The sequence below is a fragment of the Peromyscus maniculatus genome, chromosome 12 (assembly GCF_049852395.1).
Source record: "Peromyscus maniculatus bairdii isolate BWxNUB_F1_BW_parent chromosome 12, HU_Pman_BW_mat_3.1, whole genome shotgun sequence".
Lineage (NCBI taxonomy): Eukaryota > Metazoa > Chordata > Mammalia > Rodentia > Cricetidae > Peromyscus > Peromyscus maniculatus.
In genome coordinates, this window is record NC_134863.1 from 69,288,624 (window position 1) to 69,315,160 (window position 26,537).

Consider the following 26,537-nt stretch of genomic DNA (forward strand, 5'->3'; position numbering starts at 1 on the left):
CAAGAGAATTTATTTCATAACTTACTTTTTCCGGTAGTTCTATTTTGTTGTTTTACCACCCAGCGGTAGTGTCTCATGCTGAAACTTGGGTTTCAACTCATGAACATGTAGGGGACATTAACCTATAAGCCAAAATATAATTTTTGTTGTTGTTGCTTTCAAGGAGGGAATCAAAACCCCAGTTCAGCCTTGCAGGGGAAGTACTTTATCCACAGAGAATATGTATACTTGAATTTAAAATAATGGCTAAGAGTAGTATAGCAATCTAAAGTGTTACTATTCAGTTATATTTAGAGAAAGTCAGAATTTAGTGAAATACATAGGAACAGTGTGTCCAACTTAACCAGTGAACAACAATCTTTTACTTTTTTAGGGTAAACCTATAATTTTCTTCAAGAACTTTCAAATGAAAGAAACAGAATTACTGTCATTACAGTAAAAAATAAGGAGAGATTTTTAATCTGCCTATTAGTTCTTTTTTAAATTCCTTAAAGGTGGTTTATTTTTAATCTGGTGAGCAATATATATTTCAATTGTATTTAATAAAGCATGTCATGCATATGGACAACAAGCAAAGCGTTATGAGCCTGTAGAGCAAAAGCTTCATTACATGGTAAAGCATTAACATTTCTCTTCAGTGTATTTCGATTATAAATGTCCACAAAGAGCAGACAGCAAAGCTCTGATGAAGCTCCAAGTACTTGGCTTTAACAATAGGACCTAAATACTGGAAATGATATTTAATAGTTTGATCCAAGAAGCTGTGATAGGAAAACACTTTGAGGGTAATCAAAAGTGCTTCAGACAGCATTCAACTTTTCTGTTTTCATTATAGGACATAATGAAGGTGAGGTTTCATATTAACTCTGCCAGAAATTCAATAGGTACTCTTAGATGACAATGGTGTACTGAAAAGTAAATCATTCAGACTCTATGATTGCCTTAATGTACATAGCAAGAAATAAAAACCAAACAAGAGCATGACAAAAATGAACTCATGCACATAGTGTTCAAATATTAGAAAATCAGATCTGATAACTAGTACCATTGGTAAAGGATGGGTATGAAATATGGAGATGGATCTGTTAGAAGCAGCATTGAAAATAAAAGGAGACTAGAATAGAAATTAGACACATATTTACCTCGAGGAAAAAGATTAATTGTGTCAGTCAACATTGCATTATGAGTACCCCCATGTTATTTGTAGCCTGTGTGCATTTCCTCTGTCCTTTGATTTTTTCATATTTCTAATATCAGAAGTCTGCTTTTATTGGCAGACAAAATAGGATTACTGAATAGATATGCTAGTTTTCTTTGTATTTCTATGATAAATACCCTACCCAAAACCACTTGTTTGGATCAAAGTCATCATTGAGGGAAGCCAAGACAGAAACTCAAGCAAGGCAGGAACCTGGAGGTGGGAACTGAAGCAAAGACCATGGAAGAATGCTGTTTGGTGGCTTGCTCCCCAGGAATGGCTGAGCCTGATTCCTTATAGAACCCAGGAACATCTGTCAGGTGGCATTTTCAGAGTGTTCTGGGCCCTCCCAAGTTCACCATTAATAAAATCAATTTTTTTTTCACAAACTTGCCTCCAAGCCAGTCTGATGGGGATATTTTCTCCACTGAAGTTCACTCCTACAAGATGATTCTGGCTGTGCCAAGTTGACAAACAATTAACCCCAGTAGAGGTTTTAAGAAAGTAGTAATACCACATATATTTCCAACTAAAAGTAATGTAATTGATCTGTTTCTCTGTTTCATTCCCACCCACCCTTGGCAAAAGGGACCAGCATCAGACTTGTTTTGTTAATATTTGAACACTATAATTACAGGTCTGTGACACCAGGTTTGACAAGAGGTAGGTTTATAAAATACTGTGACATTTGTTGTTCAAGTGAAAAACAAGTTCTAATTGGATATTCTTAGCATTCTGGAGTCTCTTGACATCATTACTTGTATTTGTGGAAAACTTAAAACAACTCCATGTCTTATTTTCTTAATAGTAAAATTCAAGACTAGACAATGTCGAAGATTTGTTTGCTTCTCCAAGTGGCTCCATCTTTAGGGAATACATCATTATGTGAATGTTGTAACAGTGATACACTCTCCTTCACTCTCCAATTTACCCCTATATACTAAATACAAGATGATTAAGGGTAAGGTAGCATTTAGGGTTTCTTGGCAACCATTATATCATTTTTCCTGACCTCCAAATTACATATGGAATTTGTCTTTGGAATGTTGATACTATTGCTCAATGTTGCATACAGCAAGAATCATCTGGAACTGTTAATCTGATCTACAAGGATTTAAAAGCTCACTGAGTTTACATTTGCTTTTAATCCTTAGAGAAATGTGAAACCTGTGAAAGAGCTCTTAAGATGGTTGATGACAGAAAATTTGACCCACTGATAGTGTTAAATGAGAGTAAAATTCCTCTGAAAGAATTATATTAATTAATTCTGTAATATTTTATTGTAATGTAAGTACTTTATGTACTGAAAAATAAATTGGAAACAGAAGTGTAAGTAAGACAAGCTTGGAAAGCTCAAGTCAAAATGTGTCACACATAAAATGTAGTCTGAATAATTTATCCATTTTCTGTAGTGGCATTTGTACAACTATAATATTTTTCAGCAAAGATATACCTGGTAATGTTCCAAGATACAAATAGATTGGTAAAATAGCCAATCACCCAGAAAAAAAAAATCAGGATTTCAAAAGTGCAGTATCTTTGGTGGAAGGTCATTTAAATTCACAAAATAACAGTCAAGCAAGTCATATTCATGCTAATAAACAATTAAACAGACTAAGCTCTTTATATAAAGATAGCATTTACATTTGTTACATTTTATTATGAGAAACTAATATCAGATAATTTTAAAGTTGGAAAATGATGAATAGAACTTTTTGAAATGTACTATGTATCAGAGAAGACCAGGAGTGCTTCTGTATGAGCTATATGGTCAATTACAATGATAGGATCCTTGCCTCTTAAAATTGGTTGTATGAAAGTTTCTTTCACTAAAGCTTATGATCATATTATTTGCAAAATTTTCCCCTTTATTCACTTATTTTGAGCTACACAGGTATTGAAATGATACTTTGATGCTTTGGTTAATTTTATTGTTATTTTAGCAATTTTATTTAAGAGTTTCAAATAAAAGAAGACCAAGAAAGAAACATTTGAAGTCATTGTAGTAAAATAATCTAGAAAATTTCAAAGGCACAAACTTCCAGTTGGATATTATTAATATAAACTGATTGTTAAAACATACACACACTCACCTTCCTTTTTAAGTGTGTATTTGTGGCATGGTGTGGTGTGTGTTGCATGTGAGTGTGTGTATGTGTTTGTGTGTGTGCATGTGTGTGTGCTTGTATGTGTGCTTGTGTGTGTGCATGTGTGTGTGTGTTGGATTGAGTGTGTGTGCATGCTTGTGTGTGTGCATGTGTGTGTGTTGGATTGAGTGTGTGTGCCTGCTTGTGTGTGTGTGTGTGTGTGTGTGTGTTGCATGTGAGTGCAGGATGAGATTAGGCATCTTCCTTAATATGTTTCCCCCTTATTCATTCAGGTGTCAGAGGCCAGCTCTGACCTGACCAAGGGTTCTTGGAGTGAGGAGAGAGAAGGGGGAAGTATTAGATAGAATTATAGATAGAGACAAGAAAGAGAAACATAGGATAACTTAGGTAGGGCTCTGGGTCAATACTCAGCTGTCTCGACTTTCTTCATGATGGGCTTTTCATACATCATCAAGGGGAGGGGCAAAAGACCTCCCCCTTTGAAGGTCGAGGTATAAAGTGCCAAGTATAGCCGCCCCTTCAAAATACCTGTTAATCATGCCTTTGGCCAAATTATCCCATTATGCAGCCTTGCTGGGCAAAGCAAACTCAGACCTTCTGACCTTGAATAAGGCCTTACTAGATAGCCTCTGTGGGCCCTCACATTCAGTCAAAGTCTATCATATGAACACAGAAGTCGACCATACTGACTAATCTAGAGAGCCAGCTTTCTTGGGGATCCCCTTTCTGTATTCTGAGCATTGGAATTATGGTAGGCATACATGAGTTTTCGGACTCTGAACTCTTAGTCTCCACTCCTGCATGGCAAACCTTTATCCAATGAACCATATCTCTAGCCCAGTCACTTTTCTTAATTCAAAAATACTCTCTGTGTTTTAAAACAATACTGTCAAACAAAGACTGCAGGCTCACTTACAGCCTTCAAACTGTTATCAGCATAAGGAAACATAATAAAATAATTAACAATATGGAAATAAAATTAACATTCTCTGAGACTATTTTTAATTCCCTTTTAGCTGTTAGCTGAATTTTGATATGTATTTTCTCCTTTAAATCTTGTAAAAAGAAAAAAAATTAAATATTTTCCAAAATAAATTTTGGCCATTTTTTTAATTATCAGTAATAACAAAGTTTGTAGTTAAATATGAACTAAGAATTAAGTATTTTCACTACTGTGTGCACAGCGATATCCTGAGGGATCAATTTCTTATGGTGGAAGTATTTCTATTCTTAGAGTCTTATTAATAGAAATGAAGTATTTAACAGCCATACTTGTGCAAGAAATGTTAATAAACTGTAACTTATTAAACCATTAAACATGGAAAAGTTCAAAATTCTCAAGTATCTGAAACAATAGTTCCTTTATTCCTCAGAAATTGCTGCTCAAATATTTTTTCATACTAACATATTTTTTCTCATATTTTAGAATGCATTTTATTTTTTTTAATTTTTGAGATTATAATATAATTGCAATTGCAACATTTCTTCTTTTCTTTTTTCCCCTCAAACACTCTCTTTACACTTCTTCACTCTCTTTTAATTCATTTGCCTCTTAAGGATTGCAAATAATGAAAATAATTCTATCTTATCTTTCTATATATCTGTCTGCCTGTCTGTCTGTCTAGCTATTTACTTAGAAACCCAGCCTTTAAAAAATAAATCAAATGTTGCTCATTGAATTACAATGAAAAATACTTGGCAAACATATTGGCAAACAGATGGTGAAGCTTCACCTCCTATGTATATAAGGAGAACCAAGTGGTGGATGATGTTTCAGCAGATGGATATCCAGAAATGATGCCTCAAGCTCTGCAAGACCATAGGCTACAAGTAAGACCCAGAATAAACCAGAAAGGCACACATGAAAGAGGGTCTCGGTGATCCATTCTACTAGCAAATAGAGAGGGCTGAGGAATATGCCTCTCTTAGACTGGATTCAAAACTACCTAGTATATGTGTCTTAATTAGGGTGAGTGGTGCTGTGGTGAAACACCATAACCAAAAGCAACTTGGGAGGAAAGGGTTTATTTTACACGTAGCTCCATAAAACAGTTGATTATCAAAAACAGTGCTTCAGGAACTCATGCAGGGCAGGCAATCTTCCTCAAGACTCAATGTTATCAAACTCAGGTATATACCCAAGACATGCTCAATCCTACCACAAGGACACTTGCTCAACCATGTTCATAGCAGTGTTATTCACAAAGGTCAGAACCTAGAAACAACCTAGATGCCCTTCAACTGAAGAATGGATAAAGAAAATGTGGTATATATTTACAATGGAGTATTACTCATCTGTAAAAAACAATGACATCATGAAATTTGCAGGCAAATTGATGGAGCTAGAAAATATCATCCTGGATGAGGTAAACCAGACTGAGAAAGACAAACATGGTAGGTACTTACTCATAAGTGGATACTAGATGTAAAGCAAAGGATAACAAGACTATAACAAGACTATAACCCGCAGCTCTAATGAAGCTAGATAAAAAAGGAGGACACTAAGAGGGACAAATGGATGGGATCTCCTGAATAAACTAGGGACTAGGGACAGGGAGGGTCCCAGGAATGGGAATGGGGGATGAGAACATGAGAGAATGGGATACTCGAACTGGAACAGGAAAGAGCTTATTTGGATTACACTTCTATATTGCTGCTCATCACCAAAGGAAGTCAGAGTAAGAACTCAAACAGCGGAGGATCCTGGAGGCAGGAGCTGATGCATTGGCAATAGAGGGCTGCTGCTTACTGGAATATTTATGCTGATTTTTATAGAACCCAGAACCACGAGCCCAGGGATAACATTACCTACCATTGTCTGGGCCTTTTTCCACTGATCACTAATCGAGAAAATGCCTTATAACTAGATGTTATGGAGACAATGCCTTAAATAAGTTTCCTTCCCCTCTGATGACTCTAGCTTGTGTCAAATTGACATACAAAATGAGCCAGTCAAGGGTCTATGACTTGCTCCATGAGACAGAACCTATTAGGTGATAAGACCTAGTAGAAAACCTACTATTACTCTGCTAAACAGACATGGCATTAAAATGACTACTAGTGATGTATTACTCTGCTCATAGAACTGTGTATCTCTCAACTGGACCCAAATCAGGGAAAATTTTCTTATAGCAGATGACAATTGACCATGAAAACATTTTAATATTGAAAAATATACTAGATTTACTTATTTGATTTAGAACAAATGATTTAATAAAATTCAATAGTCATTTATAAATATTTAAAAGTATCCTTTATAATGAATCAATGTCTAGACTAAATCTTATAACCTCTAATTCTGGATACTGAAATATTAAAATTTCTTTTAAAGTTAGAGCAACTATTTTTTTTCACTTATCAAAAACTGGTGGCAATTTTTGTTAAAAATATAAATGATTTGATAATTAAAAATAAAAAGTAAAGCTATAATTATTCATAGATCATGAGACTATTTCTATAGGAAAATTCAGGATTGTTATTTACATTAAAATATATAGGCAAAAGTGAAATTATATCTTTATATATCTAACACCCTGACAATGTGTAAATTCTAAAATGGAACTTGGCTATAGGGCCATACATGTGATTTAATGTTAATTGTGAAAGGTGTGACAAATTTTTGCATCTAAAAAGAAAACTTGGATTATAATCTTAAGTACTAATTAACCCCTATGAAAGCTATAATCTAAATGTCATTGCTATACTTATTTCTGTCAGTTGAGGTATTATGTTTTCATCTGACCATCAAGGTATATTGTGTGGCTTTATTCTCCAAAACTATTTTAAAGAAGAATATAGTTCAGAGTCATAACATTAGGTGATCTTGCCTTTTTTTCTTTTTTACAAATTAAGAGATAATTATTTGCTCTAAGTGGGCAATGACTACTTTACACAGTGGAACAGGCATAGAACAGACCCATGAAAGAACTCATCTCAAGTTAAGAATGAGAACACGATTTTGAACAAAGTGTAAATTTTAGTGGAGGTTATTCTGTTTACCTATATAAGCCATGCAAATTTTATCTTGTAAATGGATTATATGTTCACATACTATTTTTCATAGCTATTTAACCAGAAACTTCTAATAAAATATTATGAATATTTTTGTCTGAACAAAAATGATAATTTCTAGATGAAGTGCTAATATTTACATGCATATTCATAAATGTATAAAACTGAAAACATTATAAATTTTAATATGATGAACTGTTATTTTCTGACACTAGTTTGCATTCTTAGTGGAATTGAGACCTTTTTAATTGAGTAATTCACCATTCATTAAGTAAAATGTGTAGTGAATCTTTTACTATTAGGCTCCACTTTGAATACTGAGATAAGGCTCTTTAAAAAGTAGACAATCTATTCAAATGACAGAAAGGTGATTTCTTTTGATGATTTCTGGAATACAGTTGGAGTTATTTACTTTATAAAACTCTAGTTATTTCAATTGAAAATGTGTGTTACCTTTAAATGATATCAATGATGAGAAGAACATAATTAAGTACTTACTTTAAATCCAGATAATTTTCAATGCAAGATGTCTGTCCTATTTATAGGTACATTAAATGACATTGGGACAAGTAACTGAGGAAGGTGTCTGCTCAAAAGCAAATGATCCAGATGGAGGCGATTGCCCAGAGACTTCCTGAGACCAATTAAGGACCCTGGTAAATACTGTGCATATTGTGCTGGCTGTGAATGAATGTAAATGGAGACCTGATTATCATTCCAACTGAGAACATTACATAATCGCTCCATTGCCTGTACTTACTTGCTCAATGCTCATGTTCAATTTAAGACATGCATTATCCTCACATAAAGTTCTCGGTGGCTTCTCTTCTGGCATTGTAATGGACTTTCTCTTACAAATGATTAAATTGCTCATATTTTTCTGTGAGCATTTAAGGTCACAGAGTACATTTGCAAAATATTCTAATTCAAATATGCCACTGACACATTCGAAGAGGAACAGATCATCTATTTATGACTGTCGGCGTGGATCCAGTGTCGTGATATATTAGAAACTAATTTTAACAAAGAATAGATTTCGTGTTCATCAATAGTCCTGAAAATGCCCTTGAGCTGTGGATACAAGTGCAAGTCAGATCAAAATCAGCTTTGCATTTGCCCCTGTTTTAAGTATAGCATCACTGACGTGGAGAGTTAATAACAATCCCTGCAGATGAAAAAAACAACCTAGGTTGGTATGAGCATTGACATTTTGAAGGTGGACAGGGCTTTTGTGATTAGGAGAGAAGTAGATATTTCAAAACATTATAGTCTTGGTTGCAGAGACAGTTGTAAAATCTACAATAATATTTATCTAGTGACATCTATTACATTATACCCTGTATTCCCTTCCTTTCCTATAGAGGTGACTTAAAATGAAGGTGTAGTCAAACCACCTTCTAAGCATTTGGGCTTTTAAATTATACCATTACAGAAAAACACAACCAATCAAAATGCAGAGTTGTGGGGCCCAGTTCCATCTACAAAACAACTCCGGCGCCTAAGGCTCGGGGCATTGTTGAAGAGGTGGCAGAAAAGCTGTAATAGCCAAAGGACCCAAGTATTTGCTGTGAAATTGTGTCTCCAAGTCATGTCACATACCCATAAATTCTCACTAACATGCTGCCTAAACATGAGCTGAACAAGGATGTCACTAACAGGCCTGCCAAAGTGGGCCAGAGAAAGTCCTGGAGGCCTCATCCCTACACAAAGAAAGAGGGGTAACTAGAAATGCTGAGAGGCCAGGAGCAACAGTCTCTTCCAGGGAGGAGCACACTAATTGGTTATCCAATACCTAATAGTCAGCTCTGAAAACATACATAAATGTAATATTATGCAGAATGGGCAGGATACATTTAGGAATATTTATTTATGTATACACACACACACACACACACACACCAATTAATACTAAAAAAAAAAAAAAAAAAAAAAAAAAAAAAAAAAGAGGCCATAAATTTAAAAGAGAGGAAGGAGGAGTGTGTGGGAGGGTTTGGAGGAAGGAAGGGGAAGGGGGAAATAATGTAGTTATATTATAATTTCAAAAGTTTAGAGGAGTAATAAAAATGTGCTGTGCTAGGACATAGTCTAAAAACCTTCCTTTGGCAGTGGGTAACTAGTGCAGGGTACAGGCTCGTAAAACTGTGGAGAAACAGTGGCTGCTAAGTCAAAAAGGTCCTAAGAGCGTGAGGATGGGAACGAGTGATGTGAAATGTTGGCTCCTGCGTATGACAGTCATCGCAGTCGTGGGAGGTGACAGCAAAAGTTCCATTGGTCTGTTTGTGAAGTGAGATGAAGCATAAAAGCCTATTAGAGAAACGTGTGCTCATTCAAACCCTGCAAAGCCTGGGAAAATCAACAGCGACACAAAACAAAACTCAGCCCAGGTGTTCTCATCAGGATTCTGGAATCGTCCTTTCTGGTTCAGGATTTATTCATCCTCAGCGTCGTTCCTTTTCCTCTTCCTCGGAACCCTCACCTCCTCTGGTTCCCCTCCTCCCACTACTATGGCATGGATTTGCATATTAATTTGCATAGAACAGATGCTGCCATTCGCTTTTTGCAGTGAATCTTATCCATACATTCTACAGCTCTTAGTTTAGAGGTAAAATTAAAAACACAAAATAGGCTTTAGATTATTAAACTGGATGTCTGATATTTTTCCAGTGTCTCATAGAGCTTACTTCTCAAAACGATTGCACAAGGAACATTTGCTAGGTTTAGGAACATTGCTGTTCCTGCTTCTTGTCCTGCCCTCCTAAAATGGACTGATAAACTAGGTACAAAATTATTTTTGAAATGTATCTGAATCAGTTTGCACGATATTTGTCTTCAAATATTAGTTAAAAATAATTTATAAAAAACATTTTTAGTTAATACTTATTTAGCATTTTTAAATTGAGATTTTAGCCTTTTTTCTTTTTTATGACTTGTTTATTAATATTCGAAGTAATGGATTTCACTGTGACATTTGCCTACTTATGTAATTGTATTTCTACATTTCGTCCCACATTACTCACTTCCATCTCTTTCCCTCCATGTTGCTGGTCCTCTTCTTTCATGTACACAGTCCTTCCTTTTGTTTTGTATCCCTAATTTGAATCACACTCTGGTATTCTCCTCTCCCCCTTTCACTTAGCACTTCCTTTCTCTTCACTAATAGTTCGTTTATAAGTGAAAGATTGTGAATGGCTCCTCACTGTTTCAGGTTCAAAGATTGTCCTAGAAAATCTGTGCCTGCCCACCTGTCCAAACCAGAAGTGTGACCATTGCTTCCTAGCTAGTTAGAACCCACATTTCCTATTTGTGTGTCTCAAACGAGGCAGTTTGTTTTCTGACTCTGGAGTTCATCAAGTCATATGCTTCTCACTTTGGTGATTTTCACTCAGGTTAGCATCAGGTCATCAAAGGGTTTGCTTTTATTCATTCCCCTGAGGAGATATTAATGGTTACTATTACATTAGCTCCTTAACACAGTATTTGTGAAGATATCAAAAGTGTTTGAAAATATTTATCGTCTTTTTTTCCCTTCCCTGATACAGATTTCCTGTATTAAGCCCTTAATAATAAGTTGTTAATTAGTATAATTTTCCTGTCTTGGTTGTTGTTGCAGTACATTTAAGTCCTTTCTAGTCCTGTCTTTTTTTTTTTTTTAACATCTGTGTTAAAATACTTCTCTAGAGCTTTCCATATCAGGTCATGCATTCTTGTTTTTTCCAACTATAAATTTTTCTCACAACAAAATTTCTATAAATACATATCCACTATTTTGTTTGTCTTTTATATTTTGCTTTTCCTTTTAATCTTTTAGTCAGTTTAAAAATGAAATATGCAAAATAATCAATTGTCTGTTCTTAGGTGCAGCTGTAGCCCTACCTTCCAGTTTTAGTAATTAGACATATGAATGAGTAATAAGTATAATAATGGACTGAATGTGTGGCATTCTCTTACTTCTGTGATCCAACTTTACCTTTCATAGCGATGGCACTAAGAGGTAGGATTGTTGGAGATCCAAAATCAGCCCATGAAAGATTTGATGTCCTAATGAAAGAGACAAGAGATGGAACCTTTGTCTCTTAAGGCATCAGAAACACAGTAAGAAGGCTCTTTTTTTTTTTTAACCCGGAAATTGAAAAGTCACCTGACAGCAAACCTGACAATTCCTCATTCAAGGAAGTGATAGCCACCCAAAAAGGCGTATGTTTACCAACTAAACAGTGTACAGCTCTTTGTTACAGGAACGTGACACAGGTGGATGAAGACCAATGTTGTATTATGTGTTTTTACATAAATTCTTAATTAAAATACATGTAGGTATAATTTCAACAGTTCACTCCAATGTTCAGAATTCTCATGTTTATTTCAATTCAGTTGAATCCAATCCCTCTCCTACACTGCAATAATGCTGATGCACATTTCAGTCGTCTTGAGTAAGGTTTTTCTTTGTCTATTGAATTCTTCCATAATTTTTATCTCACAGAATTAATATATTGTAGCATATTATTCTTGTATTTAACTTATCAATCATTTCTTCCATATAAGAAATCAGGATTTTAAACTATTGTGGAGAACTATTAGCAATATTCCTTTTACACATTTCCACTTATTTTGCTGTTTCCTTTCTCTGTTGACTCTCATGATTCAACTTGTAATGATCCTCACATATCTTTCAAATCCTTCTTATATCAAATTGCTTAAAATCTTTATCTGACCTCAGAATGAGTTTTGTATTTTGGTTGGGGATTGTAGTGGCTACTTCCTGCTTTTGAGTTGCTGTTAGTCTGTTGTTCTTTTCATCCCTCCATACACAGCAGTGCTTATGGTGAAATTCCTCATGCACGTCTACACTGTACATTCTCCTCTTTGATCTTCATGGGATTTGTCAGCATTTCCTTTTCAGCAGCCTTTCAAGATCATAGGCCTGGCGACAAATGATCCAGGGGACCAGACCTTGTGTCCTTATGTACATTCTTACTTCCCTTCACTCTTTCCGCTCTCCTGGAATGTAACACAGCACATGCCGAACATTTCCTTCCCCAATGCCAAGAGCTGTGTTTTTGCTATATTTTTTTCAGAGCATAAAAACAATTTATGTTGTGTTAGAGATCATCAACATACATTTAGTTCTTTTTTTTTTAATCTTTATATCCATATTTCTAGCTCTGCATGTATATTCTGATGCTGCTTGAGTAGGGAAATGGATGTGTCCTTATCATGACAGGAAGCTCATGAATTGAGTTTACATATTTATAATTCTAAGTTGGCTGAAGATTTACATATTTATACTTTCAATGAGCCTGAACTTCAGACTTACTGCCAAATTCCTTTTTGGTAACTCCATTTAAATGTTTTATAGGTGTCTTCAAGTTAAAAGTTTCCAAATCAGAATTTTGTCCAGTGTTTTCCACAGCAGCATACAAAATGGCATCCTGTTTTGGCCAACAGAAAACTTCCTTGCAAGAAAAATAAAAGAAGAAGAAAAACCCACCATGAAGTAACAGTGTTTAAGACTTCTTTGTGCTACTTAAGCAAAATCAGCCTCCGTGTCCCATCCTAATATGTCCACTTTTCTCTAGATCATCTTCTCAAAACCTAAATTTCCAGCTTAGCCATTCACTCATTTTTAAATGTTACATCATGCTTACTTTCTGTATAGATACAACATTTCTATTTGAAATGATTATGTTAATTTATTAACTTATAATTACCATTTGTCTATAAAAATTTCTTGCATCTAGGGTAGCATCTCTTCCATGCCTTGTTCTTTTCCCCATGTGAGCAACTACAGCTTGCTTATTCTACGAACTCATAAAACTCACATAAATGAAGTACATCTATTTATCAGGTTTCCCGGCACTAGAGCCTACATTTATTTTTTAATAATATACATTATGAAAACACACAAACAAATACTTATACTTTGAAATTTTTTAAATAAAAATGTAAACACATCATTTTCCTCTCTCCTTCTACATTTCCATGTACCCATCTTGCTCTGTCTCAAGTTTCTGGTATTGGTTTTCTTTTTTTTAATTTTATTTTATAATTTAATTTAATTTTACATGTCAGCCACAGATTCCCCTGTTCTCTCCCCTCCCGCCCCCCGCCCCCATCTTTCTCCCAGTCCACCGCCCATTTTCATCTTTTCCAGGACAAAGACTCCCCTGAGAATTGAGTTCAACCTGGTAGATTCAGTCCAGGCAGGTCCATTCCCCTCCTCCCAGGCTGAGCCAAGTGTCCCTGTATAAGCCCCAGGTTCCAAACAGCTAGCACGTGCACTGAGGACAGGTCCCGGTCCCACTGCCTGGATGCCTCTCAAACAGATCAAGCTAATCAACTGTCTCACTTATCCAGAGGGCCTGACACAGTTGGGGACTCCTCAGCTATTAGTTTGGTATTGGTTTTCTTAATGTAGATCTTTAACATATAGATCTTGGAGGAGAACTTATAACTTCTACTTTACTAAACCAGCGTATTTCCAAACTACATTCTAAATATTTATTCTTATAACCACAAATACGTGTACCTTGGAACTTTTAATTCATTCATACTGGATTTATATTTAAAGGAACCCCATGAAATAGTACTATGTATTAAACATCATATAAACTAAGTTATAAAGAACTAGAGTTTATTGTAATTGTGTGTATTTCAGAATATGGTGACTTGAATAAAAATAATTTCCTCCATGGGCTTAGGTATTTGAAAGTTCTATTCCCAGTTGATGACACTGTTGGGAGTTTGAGAATATATGTCCTTGCTAGACGAAGTACAGTATTGCTTTGTGAGTTCACAGTCTTGCCCTACTTCCAGTTTGCTCTTTCGGCTTATGATTGTGGGTGGGATGCTAGCTCTCAGCTTCCTGCTTGTACACCCATGCAAATGGCTTCCTGCCATAAGCCAAAATAGCTGTCTCGTGGTTAAGTTGCATTTGGCCATGGTATTCTGTTACAAGAGACACAGAGGAAATACAGCTTCTTCTGAGAAGCTATGAACAATTAAATTTGTGGGATAATCCTAAGATTTAGTTATTGAAGTTTTCATCATATATAAGATAAAAATAGCATGCCTTTAAAGCATGCTAATTTTAAACCTGAGAAAATAGAAAACACCCAAAGGAAATTATTACTAATGTGTCAGTGGACAGCTCCCTCAACCTAAGTCAGATTTTCAACCAAATTTAACATCATAAGAAAACATTACTTGAGACGGTAATATAGCCAAAACTGAAATTCTCAAGACTACTAATGTGATATATAAGTCTTTAATATTTTTCTTCCTTCACATGTATGCTTAAAAAAAAATTTCATTACCTTTAAAAGTGTCTTCACAAGTTTTCAATTGATCATAAATCATTCATTTGATTTCAAATGTCCAGGAACTGATTCAGGCATAGACAATAAATTTTAAATCACAAATTCAAGGTTGTCTGTTAATCAGACTTGTAAAAACCCTTTAGGATATGAAGAGGCTTCATTTGGAAAAGAGATTGTATTTCACCTTTGCTTCTGAATGACATAAACCTTGAGAGGTGAATTTGAGTTGTTTATGGAGTACACTGTAACTAAACCATGAATCATAATTTCCCCTTGGGTTTATAGATATTTGAGTGTGAGTTTCAAAATATGATTTTACTTCATGAGACTCTAAGTGATTTCAAAGCCATAAAAATTGGAAAATCATTACTTAAACTTCACCATACACTTTATTTTCATAAGCTAAATCTTATGACAAATGTGTGTTTGGATTTATAAATATAAAAAAAATTTACATTCTATCCATAAATAAGTGAGTAGTAAGCACAAATTGAGACAATATTATTTCAGGATATCATTTCCTAATAATCCTGAGCTAACACACTTTGAGGAAGAGACTGATTCTACTCTGGAACAGGAACATTTCACAGTGTGTTTGGAAATGCTATTGAACCAAAAAGCAAAGCCTTTATGTAAATGATCATAATATAAAGGCAAAAGAACCAGAGTAAAGAAACATTCACTGCCACACTTAAGAAAAATTGGATAGAATTTATATTTAATTTAAAAGACACATCAGCTAAACAAATTAATAAATGTCAAATGTTAATTTCATTTTTTTTCATTATTGCTAGTATTAGTTTTCTAAAAGAGTTTTCCTCCTTATAACCTAAGACTTAATGCTTTAAACCATTTCATGAAAAATTGTTGGGTCCTGCTTGTCCTGTTGAACAGTACAGAATAGGGGAGTGAGAATTGAGAAAAAACAGATAGAAAAAACAGGAATGTAAATAAAAGACAGAGACACAGGATAAGTTCAGGAGGGCTCTGAGTAAATACCACAGCAGCTCTGAGTTTATTTCTCATAGACTTTTTATACCCAAAGCAAGGTTGGGGAAAAAGACCTTCCCCTCTCAAGGATACCATAGTTCAAGGAACAAACAAACTTAAACACCTCAATTCTCAAGACATCTGGCAACCACCCCTTTGGCCAATCATCCTGTTACCAAGCCTTGAAGAGCAAAGACAAGCTTGAACTCTCTGATCTTAAGTCAAGATGAAATCAAGCCACAAGCTGGAGTCACTGTGGGCTCCCACAAAAATAAGGCAACTGCTTTCTTTTTTTTTCCTCTTAGTGTCCTGGACTTCTGGACTTGGTCTGTAGACCAGGCTGCCCTCAAACTCACAGGGGTACACAGGCCTCTGCCTCCTGAGTGCTGGGATTAAAGGCATGCACCACCACCATCCTGGAAAACTACTTTTCGAGAAACAGATATCTCAATATTATCTGCTAGCATTTATCCTTACTGTATCAACAACAAAATACAATTCATGAATCCTCAAAAAGTATATCACTAAATCTCAGGTGATTATTAACATTTGTATTAACAGAGAACTGTTGCTACATTGAGGCTATCACTTGGAAATGGTCAGGATGATAGAAATTGAAGAAAAGAGAGTAGAAACAGACCTAATTGATTGTTACCTAAGAAAATTTGAATTTATTTTAGAAACACTATAAAGTATTTTAAAAGGTTTCAGAAGTGAATTTTTAATAGAAAATATGATGAAAGAGGGAATCCCTGTGTATTTGAACTGAAATGTAGCCATGAAAGTATCTGTACCACATTTTAGTCTGTTTGTCCATATGATATTCTTTCAGAAAATATTCACAAACAACAGGTCTCAAAATGCAAATATGAATTTATGTTATCGTTTGCATAATTTATAATAATGATAATTGTAATAAGACCACACAGTTGTTCTTTGTGAGAAAAGATATAACTGAGAACAAGAAACTTGATGGGACTAGCAGAGTATTGAAATCATCAAAAGAGAGAAATAGTCCCTGAGACCTAAGTCAGTGAATTGTTTAGTTAAGCAATTATAAAATTTTAGAATATGGGATTATAAACAGAATCAAACAGCACAGGTTGATATTAATATGATTAGTAACAAAACTGAGAGAAGCCATTTATAATTATGGCAAGCATTTCCTTTTCTTTTGCTTCTATTATTCATTATTGTTCTACAAATTTATAGGTTAACCTTAAATCCTAGTTCTACAGGCTCCTTGCTTGTTTGTTGATTTCTTACATAACAATTTCTTTGAACTTATTCTCTGTTAATGAAAATTGTAAGTTTTTCTTGAATTGAGAACATCAATGATACTTTTGAGTCAAGTGTACTGAAACTCAAGAGTGCTTAATATTTTGATTTCGTGAGTTAGGCATGTGGCACATGCTGTAATCCGAGAAACTTGTAGGATAAAGCAGGGGTATCACTGAGTCTGAACCAGCTTGAAAGACTTAGCGCCAGGCTATCCAGGGCTTCCCAGTGATAACCTGCCTCAAAACAATGACAACAAAAATTCACATCTGTGCAGGAGAAACTCCTCTATTATTCTCACTAATGCTTGAATTAGGTTTACTGTTCATGGGCAGAAAATTTATAGGTCTGAGCTGAAAATATTTTATTAAAGTAACATTAAATTAATTACTTAAAAGTCTTTATCTTTGGGAAATAAAAATGTAAATTCTCTTCACAGTCTTAGCCATGAGAAATAAGGTTGAATCCGTAAAATGAAGAAAAGAAATGTAAACCATCCTGAGCATGTGTTATTTTCCCTTTGTATTTATACAGAAAGATATGACGATACATACTCAATGAGTAACTGTGCAAGTTCTTTGATCATCTACTATTTTAAAAGGTAAGTTCTCAAGATAATTGGAAATAAAGGCCAAGTTACTATAGTGAGCTTTATAGCCTACCAAGAAAGAACACTTTTACTAGAGTTTCAGATAGAAGAGATTCTTAGAAATAAATGTCAATAGTCTAAACTGTCTGCAATCATCCCCCTTTAAAAGATATAACATTCAAGGTTTAATTTAATTCATAATAGAAGCTATCATACATGCACTTTAAAGTGAGCTTTCCCCAGTGATTCTAGCTGTTTCCTTATATCTCACAGCTTGTACCCCATGCATGGGGCTGATTTTGTACTTTGAAGATTCTCATCACATTGAAATTGTCTGTGTATCTCTGCTTTCTCAAGGTCACGATCCATTACATCTGTCTCAGCTCAGTTGACACTCTGGCCATGAGTCTCTGTGTATTGAACATTGCTTCCACACTCAGCAGGACCTTAAAGTCCGAGGTGCAATAAAAATTTTACATAAACGTACGAGGGAAATGTTATAATTGAATCTTTGAAAATTAATCGTTTTATCTTGTGTAAGTCATGGTTATACTCTGGTATTAAAAAAATGAGAAAAATATATAATAGCTCTTATACATTTAACAAAAATTACTACGAGTATATGTCTCATACAAGTGCAGTGACATGAAAGTATCGTGAGGGGACATCTGCAAATCAGAGAAGGAGATAGCTCATTGTACCATTGCTGTCTTTCCTCACCCAAAGGCCAGGGACATAATTCTGAGTCCCAATCCAAAGAAGAGAGAAGATACAGCTGTGAAAGTGAACTCTTCCTTCTATTGTTTCAGATCCTAGTTTCATCCACAGAGGGACTTATAGATACATTATAAATAATGTTGAACCCTATTGGGAAACCTGATATACAATTAAATTAACATGTAAAATTAGCAATAGATTTCATGAACTTTAAGATAAATACATACACAAAATTTTATACAATGTCCCTGAGCCTTAGGTGCAGGAGTGTTTTGTGAATGTATCCATTGGGACTAGGCTCTACAATTCTGTATTTTAATTGACTGTAATTTCCTGTAGTGGCCTTTGTTTAAGAGAAGCATGTGGATTATAGATTTTGATGCCCAAAATGTTGCTCACAAGCCATAAATAATTGTACATGAGTCATTATGATGAAACTTGTTTATTCCAAAAAGTAATTTCTCTGTGTCCACTAAATACCTTGGTGACTGTGGATTTAGATATATAGGGAACATAATATAAAAATCAAAGATGGAACTGGCTTCCCCCATCAAATGTTAGATGCTAGATGGGGCAAATGTATTGAAAATACTCTTATATTCACATAGAGGACTCATCACAGGATCAGATCACCTACATGGTCTGTAGATGAAAAGAAAAATTAGTACCAGAAATCAAAGCATCCTATGATATGATATATCTGAGTGCAGATCTAGTCTAAAAACAAAATTGTTCAGCTAAAAATCATACTTTCCTACTAACAAGGAGAGAATAGTTTAAAGATTAATCTAAGTAGTTTTAATAAATGTCTTGCATAATGGAGAAACAAATCAATATGAAATACAGAATTCAAGCAGCATGCTACTATGGTTTTTAGAAATAAGTAACCTGATACTGATACAGAGTCACTTTTAGAAGAGCTAATTATTGTTCTGGACAATTAAGTGCTCAAGGAGCAAAAACAAATATTTCATTACAAGGAAGTATGGGGAAGATTAACGAGAATGCCTCTTTTTGAATAGTCCCTGTTCCAGGGCTTAGAACACTGCTCTCATATGAATCCTCAGCCAAGTGCCCACTGTGGATCTTATTCTTTTCTTCTTTATTTTCTTTGGTGGTACTTGCAATGAACCCCAAGCTTAGCATATGCTAGGCAATTGGTCTCTCATTGCTCTCACTGAGGTGCTTCACTAGACTGGGGCTTTTAATGATAAAATGCTCGAGAAGATTTGCCACACAGAACAAAATATTCTCTATGCATGCACACACGCGCGCACGAGCACACACACACACGCACACGCACACGCACGCGTGCATGCTTCCTCACTGTTCCCCTGACTGACAGCACCCTAGTTAATAAGGTGATGAAGTGTAGATAGACACATGTGTCATTCAAAGTTGTCATCATTGATGCTAATCTAACTTTCTATCAACAACAAGGAAATGGACAAGATTGTACAGAACATGCCACATGTAGAGATGGAAGGAGGCTACTTTCACTGAGTAAACTAAATCTAGAGTTCAGTATTTCTAGAACTGGCATTCAGATTTTTTCTTTCAAATATTCATATCTTTCTTATTTTTTTATGGAATTCAATGAGCATATGTTCTGAAAAAGATTTATATTCCTTAGTGCAAATATATTCTTCATGCATTAGATAAGGGCCTTTCGTAAAATAATCTACAGATACTTCATTGAAAATATCAATCAAGGAGTAGAAAAATAAAATGTTCAGCAATTGTCACTGTTTGGAAAAATGTTGTCTCTATTATGAGTGATAACCCTCTGCCATTATATTTCTTTAATACTCCTGTGAAGTGGGTTTCTCACTTAAAGGACTTGCTTGCAATGATTGACTTCACAGACTCTCAGTTCTTCATTTTAGAGCTAGCAATTGATAGAATGTAAATGCTTGTTCTCAAGATTACAAATTTTTTTCCAGTTAAAATTGAGCCAATACCTTTTCAGTCTTTCAGTCAAAATAAATAAACAAAGAAAATGCAGCATAATCTGCAATTAGCAATCCTAATTATGCAGACTTTCTCAACTTGTCACTTTCAAAGAGAGTCAAAGAACTTGAGACCTGGAAACCCCATAGCAAGGTTCCAAGTACCAATGCCTAGCATATCCATAATAAAACTCTACCAAAAGCCATGGCAGTCCAATAGCAAAAGATCAGGGAAATAATTTACCCTGGAAGAAGGTTACATATGGTAGACAATATTTTAGGGAATTAATAGGACATAGACATACAAGGTTATGAACATTTGCCAAAATGTGAATCAGAAACCTGACCTGAATCCCTATGCCTTTAGTCATGAATATATTTATATACTTTATAAATTTTACTACTAAATTCATCTACTTCACTTTAATATAATTGCATCATGCTATGTACTGCTTAATTTCTTTCATAACCTAAATACATTGATTACCTAATTGATATTAAGAGGTAGTTACTGTCCAAACGATGAGATGTGAAACATACAGACTCACATTTAAATGAGTGAATTCTACTTGAGGAGATGTCTCAGTGGATAAAACACTTGTTGGGCAAGTTTAAAGATTGGAGCTTAAATTCCATAACCCGTATAAATGCCTGCTAGGTTTGACCATCGGGCTATAATTCTAGCACTCAGAAGGCTGAGAGAAGTCTTACACAAGCTAGCTTGCTAGACTGGCAGTAATTGCTTAACTTAGGACTCAGTGACAGACCTTACTTCAATAAATAAGGTGGAGAGTGATCTGGATAAATTATAAATTTCAAACTTGATCTCCCAATGTGCACATGTAATCATGTGCCTCACACTCACACATGTGCCCAAATGCACATATCATGCACACATATTGTTAGTTATTATGCCTCACTGTTTACCATGCGAGAAAAGTCATGAGCCACAACAAAACCCACTATAAGAGTGTATTAGGAGAAGGGGCAGATATAAAAGATGTGCATAGGCCTACTGAAAGACTTGTGCAGGAAGAGGGGGAGAGTATGCAGGATTTGCCTTTTATGGACTTCCGCTGTGCATGTGCATATGGGCTTACACAGCTATGCATGAGCATAGATTACATAATCATGCTGCTTGCAAATTACAGGACCACACAATGCACGGATCACGGATTTCGGGTTACATAGGACATAAGGCCCCTGGAAATGACTAAGTGTCTTGACAGCACATGGGAATGTGGCTAGAAATCCTATCACATATATACATAAAAAAGAGAGAAAATAATACAATGAGAATTCATTAATCTGTAGTAATTCTGGATAATACTGCTTTACAGTATGTCAAAAGTGTTTTAAAGAAGGATTAATGGACATATTATAGATGGATATGTAGATGATGTCTTAGAAATCTATATATTATTGTGACAGAAACATCTCCAAAAAAAGAAAGGTTTATTTTATTTTAGAGGTTGTTTCAGAAAGTTTTTGGTCCCTCATGGAGGGGTAAGGCATGGAGAGTACACGAAAACAATACTGTGTAGTAGAGACCCACACTGCTGTACAACGAGAGCCAGAGAAAGAGGCAAGCACCAGCGGCAAGCGTGTACAGTAAAAGTAACGTGAGCTAATGACACATATCAGCTCACTCTCCTGTAGATGTCACAGCCTCAAAATAATACCATCAGCTATGGTCTGAGTATTTAAAATATAAGCCTATAGAGGACATTTCATATTCAAACATCAACAGATGGATGAATAGATTAGCAACAGAGAGATGGTAAGGAGATGATTTATAGATTGGTGATTCAAAGATGATTGATTTATAAGATATTACTTACAGATAGTAAAAGCTTTGGACTTTACCTTGTAAAATTTTTCTTAGTGACTATGTGTGTGGAGGCCTATGTGAGTTTATGTGCAGGAACCTGTGAAGGCAAGAGGAGGGTGCAGGGTTGTCTTCAACTACACATGGACTCTAGGAACGGAATCCAGGTCATCTATGAGAATAGCACGAATCTTTTAAAATCTGAGCCTTCTCGCAAAACTCCATTCCAATCGTGTGTGTGTGTGTGTGTGTGTGTGTGTGTGTGTGTGTGTGTGTGTTATGAGTATTTATGTATCCTATATATGTCCAAATATCTATACAGGTGAATACACATGTATGTGCTTGCAATTGTGGAGGCCAGAGGAATGAATCACCTAGCCATTTCCAAGTATCCTCCTGTCTCCACTCCCCAAAGCTAGGATGAAAATGATGATCCACTATGCTCAACTTTTTATATGCATTCTGGAGATCAGAATTCAGTTCCTTATGCCAACACAGACAATCCTCTACCAAAAGAATCATCTCCAGTCTCTGATCTGTACTATCTTTTAAAAAAATCAACAATTAATTTTTAATCACTACTTTAATATTATTACACAGCAAAACATGAGACCAGCAATTACTAAGCTTGCTTGCCAAATGCCTTCTTAAAAAGGCATTCACAACCATTGTGATTACTTGGGCAAACCACCACTGGGTTCACTGATAATACAGAAGTACTGTATCCATTTTTACATATATGAAATTTTACCGTACTCTCTTTTTTCTTGGTTTTAAAATATACCATCCAAACTCGCAACTATTCATTCCTAAAAGTAAAATGTCATTCCCACAACCTTGCTTATAGACTGGATTTATCCAAATGTATGTACCACCAGAGCAAGTGAGAATTAATGTTGTATGTGTCAATGATGAGTCATCATACTACCATGAATGGTAGGGCAAGGAAGACCTCAAGGCTCTTGTCTTCTTTACTTCACATTCTTGGATAACCTCTGTCCCAGTAACACTGTTCTCATGCCACAGAAACACTCAAGCAACATTGTCAGCAGTTATATAGGAAGGAAATAAGGCCTTCTGCCAAAGCTATGTGATAGACCTTTCAAAAGTTTCCAACAGCTGCAATCCTGGCTCACATCTGTTGCTGTTTGTTTTCTTACTCTCTGTCTCTTTGGAGGCCCACCACCCAGCTCCCAAATAAACCACACGTGGAGGCTTATTCTTAATTATGAATGCTCAGCCTTAACTTGGCTTGTTTCTTGACAGCTTTTCTTAACTTTAAATTACTCCATCTGTCTTTCACCACTGGGCTTTTATATTTCTCTATTTTTGTATGCCTTTCTTTCTTACTCCATTGCTGGTTTTGTGGCTGGTTGGCTGGTCCCTGGTGTTCTCTTTCTCTCATTTCTAGATTACTCTTCTCCCAGATGTCTTCTTCTATATATTCTCTCTGAATGCCAGCCCTGCCTATCCTTTCTCCTGCCTTGCTATTGACCATTTAGTTTTTTATTAGACCATCAGCTGTTTTTGACAGGCACAGTAACACAGCTTCACAGAGTTTAACAAATGCAACATAAACAAAAGTAATATACCTTAAAATAATATTCTACCATACACATCTTAATTGCAAATTTATGAGATAATAGATAGCTTTCATATTATCTTTAAAATAATGTTTAAAGGGTGTTTAATAGTACTGAGTTAAAACAAATAGCAATTTCCAAATGTTAATGCTTATACCAAGAATGAGGAAGAGGCTGTCATGATTCCTTACCAACACCATTTGAAGATACAGTTCTTTCCTGCTAAGAAAAACAATTTCTATTAAAAGTGTAACGGCGACTCATATGTCTAGGAATATATTTTAGTAAACTGGTTTTCTATTCAATACTGTGCAGTGATTCTGCCTCTATCACTCCACTCACATTATTACCAAATGCAAAATCTCCATGAGCTATTGTCTTATTCTCTTGGTTTTAATGATAATATGGATAAAATTTGTTTTCTTTGAACAAAAATATAAAAGAAACAGAGATTTCTAGTCAATTACACAGCTGAAATTCTGTACTGCCCTCAATGGTCACTTTTCCTTTGGAATGATCATTTAATTTAGGTTTATGTTATGTTTGGTGTTGAATCTATAAGGCCATTTGTTGTCTGTACACTTTTTACACTAAAATATATTGTAATACTTTCACTTTTGTTGCTTTTGTTCTGATTTTTGTTTGTATGCAACAGATTCTATTTCTGTGCAATCCAAGTACTATAGAATGTATGCATTAAAATCACACTTTATAATACGAGACAATTTGCAAAATGGAGTATGTTGCATAACTATTACTCAGGATGTCTATTAGAAGTTTAATATTAGAGAAAAGAACTATTTTTGCAGTCTATGGAAGACAAACCTCAATAAAATTTTAAATCACTTAAATAACCTTATGAAAATGGTCATAAAGTGTCCAATAAAAACACTGATAATATTGAAAAAACAGTAATATAAACAGGTTACTATCCATATTTTACATCGGATTTTCAGGAACAAGTAGCAACCACATTTTTCAGAATGCAAAGAAAGAGCCAATATTAGCCTAGAGGGAACCTTGGCAATTAATATTTGAGGAACACAGTAAGAAAGTGGTATATGGTGCAGTTCTCACATGTTTGGAAATGCCATCTATTGATGTATCTATTTTATTTAGGATAATAATTTCTAACATTCATACATACATTTTATAAGTATTTTCCTAAACATTTCCTTATGTTTAAGGACTGTAAGAAATTTCATCACATTTCTCCAATGTTCTTTTGTTTGTAACATTTTCCTAAAGAATTATCTGTTTTCATTTAAAACTACCTTAGATGTTAGCTTTCTATATTTTGTGCCTCATTCTATTGCTGATATTTTAATTTGGAATGTTTTATCATTCATAAAAACTGAATCATATAGCAAAAGTAAGTTCTACATCCCTAGAAGGACCAGCGAAGGACAAGTTGTGTACTTGTGACAGTATTAATTTTTCACTCTCTCATTTTTCAGAGTTTTGACCCTTCATTGACTCTTCCTTACTCATAATAGCTCATGCTATGAGCTCCATTAAATCAGTTAAAGTTGGAATGTGTTTATTTTAAAATGTGAATGAAATGTATTATCATATAGGGTCAGGTCTCTTCTAATTAGACAAGAAACATCTGGTTTCCCTCCAGGTCTGTGTTAAATGTTTATTGTTAATTTTGTACATTAATGGTTTGGAATGTCTTCATGAAGTCATCAGGGTTATTATTTTTCCAATGACACACAATATATGAAAAAATTATATTGGATTAAACTTTTTGAAATAATAGAATACTTATGAGCTACAAATCTGGCCTTATTTGGTTATCAAAGTTTCTAAAATGAAGCTAGTTCTCATTGAAATCAATAGATAATGTTCTTGATAACTAAGATAAATCTTTTTGAAATTTCTATAATCAGTGTTAATGGAAATATTTCATAAAAATAAGCAGGAAGTTGGATTTTCAAAGTCAGTTAAAAATATTCATTCAAAATAAATCAATAAATTCATTTGTACTTTTAGGTGATATTTAATATTGTTTTTTGGTAAGACAAATCTGTTTTTCTAGACTAATCTGTTAGGATATTATGAACAATGCACAGCCTTTAATATCAGCACTTGGTAGGCAGGTCAATCTCTGTGAATTCTAGGCCAGGCTGGTCTACATAGTGTGTTCTAGGACTTCCAGAGACACATAGTAAGACTCTATCTCTACAAATCAAACAACAGACAAATAGAAAAACAAAAGCAAAACAGAAAGAAACAAAAAAAGAAACAGAAAAAAATTTGAAAGTCTGTCCTCAAAGGTAGATATTGGTATTACTTCAAAGGTATATATATATATTACTTCAAAGGTATATGATATATATATAGATATGATCCTGCCTTGCTTTATTGGAGCCAAAATTTAGTTTACAATCATAATCTCTTGAATAAACTGTTCAATGAGTCATTCCTACATTCAAAATTCTTATTTCTTTAGGTTTCTCTTTTTTCCCCGAATTTCCAAATAATTTGTTCCTATTATTTTTAATGCATCACTGGGCAAACCTCCAAGTTACTCTGAGATCTTGGTCATAGATATTTCATATGCTCTGTGCTATTTCTGTCATAATATGTTATTATCCAGTCATCCTCCCTCCTGATTTTCAGTCTAATCTGTACACAACCAAGATGTGCTCAGGATTCTATGTCAATAAATTTCTACCAAGAAGAAATTAAGTTTACTTTGTCTGAAATGATGTTTGGTTGCTTTTGCTGTTGAAATTTTTCTTGATATAAACTTCCCAAATTTCTGGCCTCTCTAACACTAGATATATGAGCTCAATACATTTTTCAGAAATAAAGAAAAGCTATGCTGGGCAATCTCATAACATTTTTTTACGGTTGTAATATATACACAATAAAGAGTCCCAGTTCTTTCTCATTGGCAATCTTAAATTAAATTCCCCCTGGCATAGGATCTTGAACATGACATTCTCAAAATCTCCATATATATCT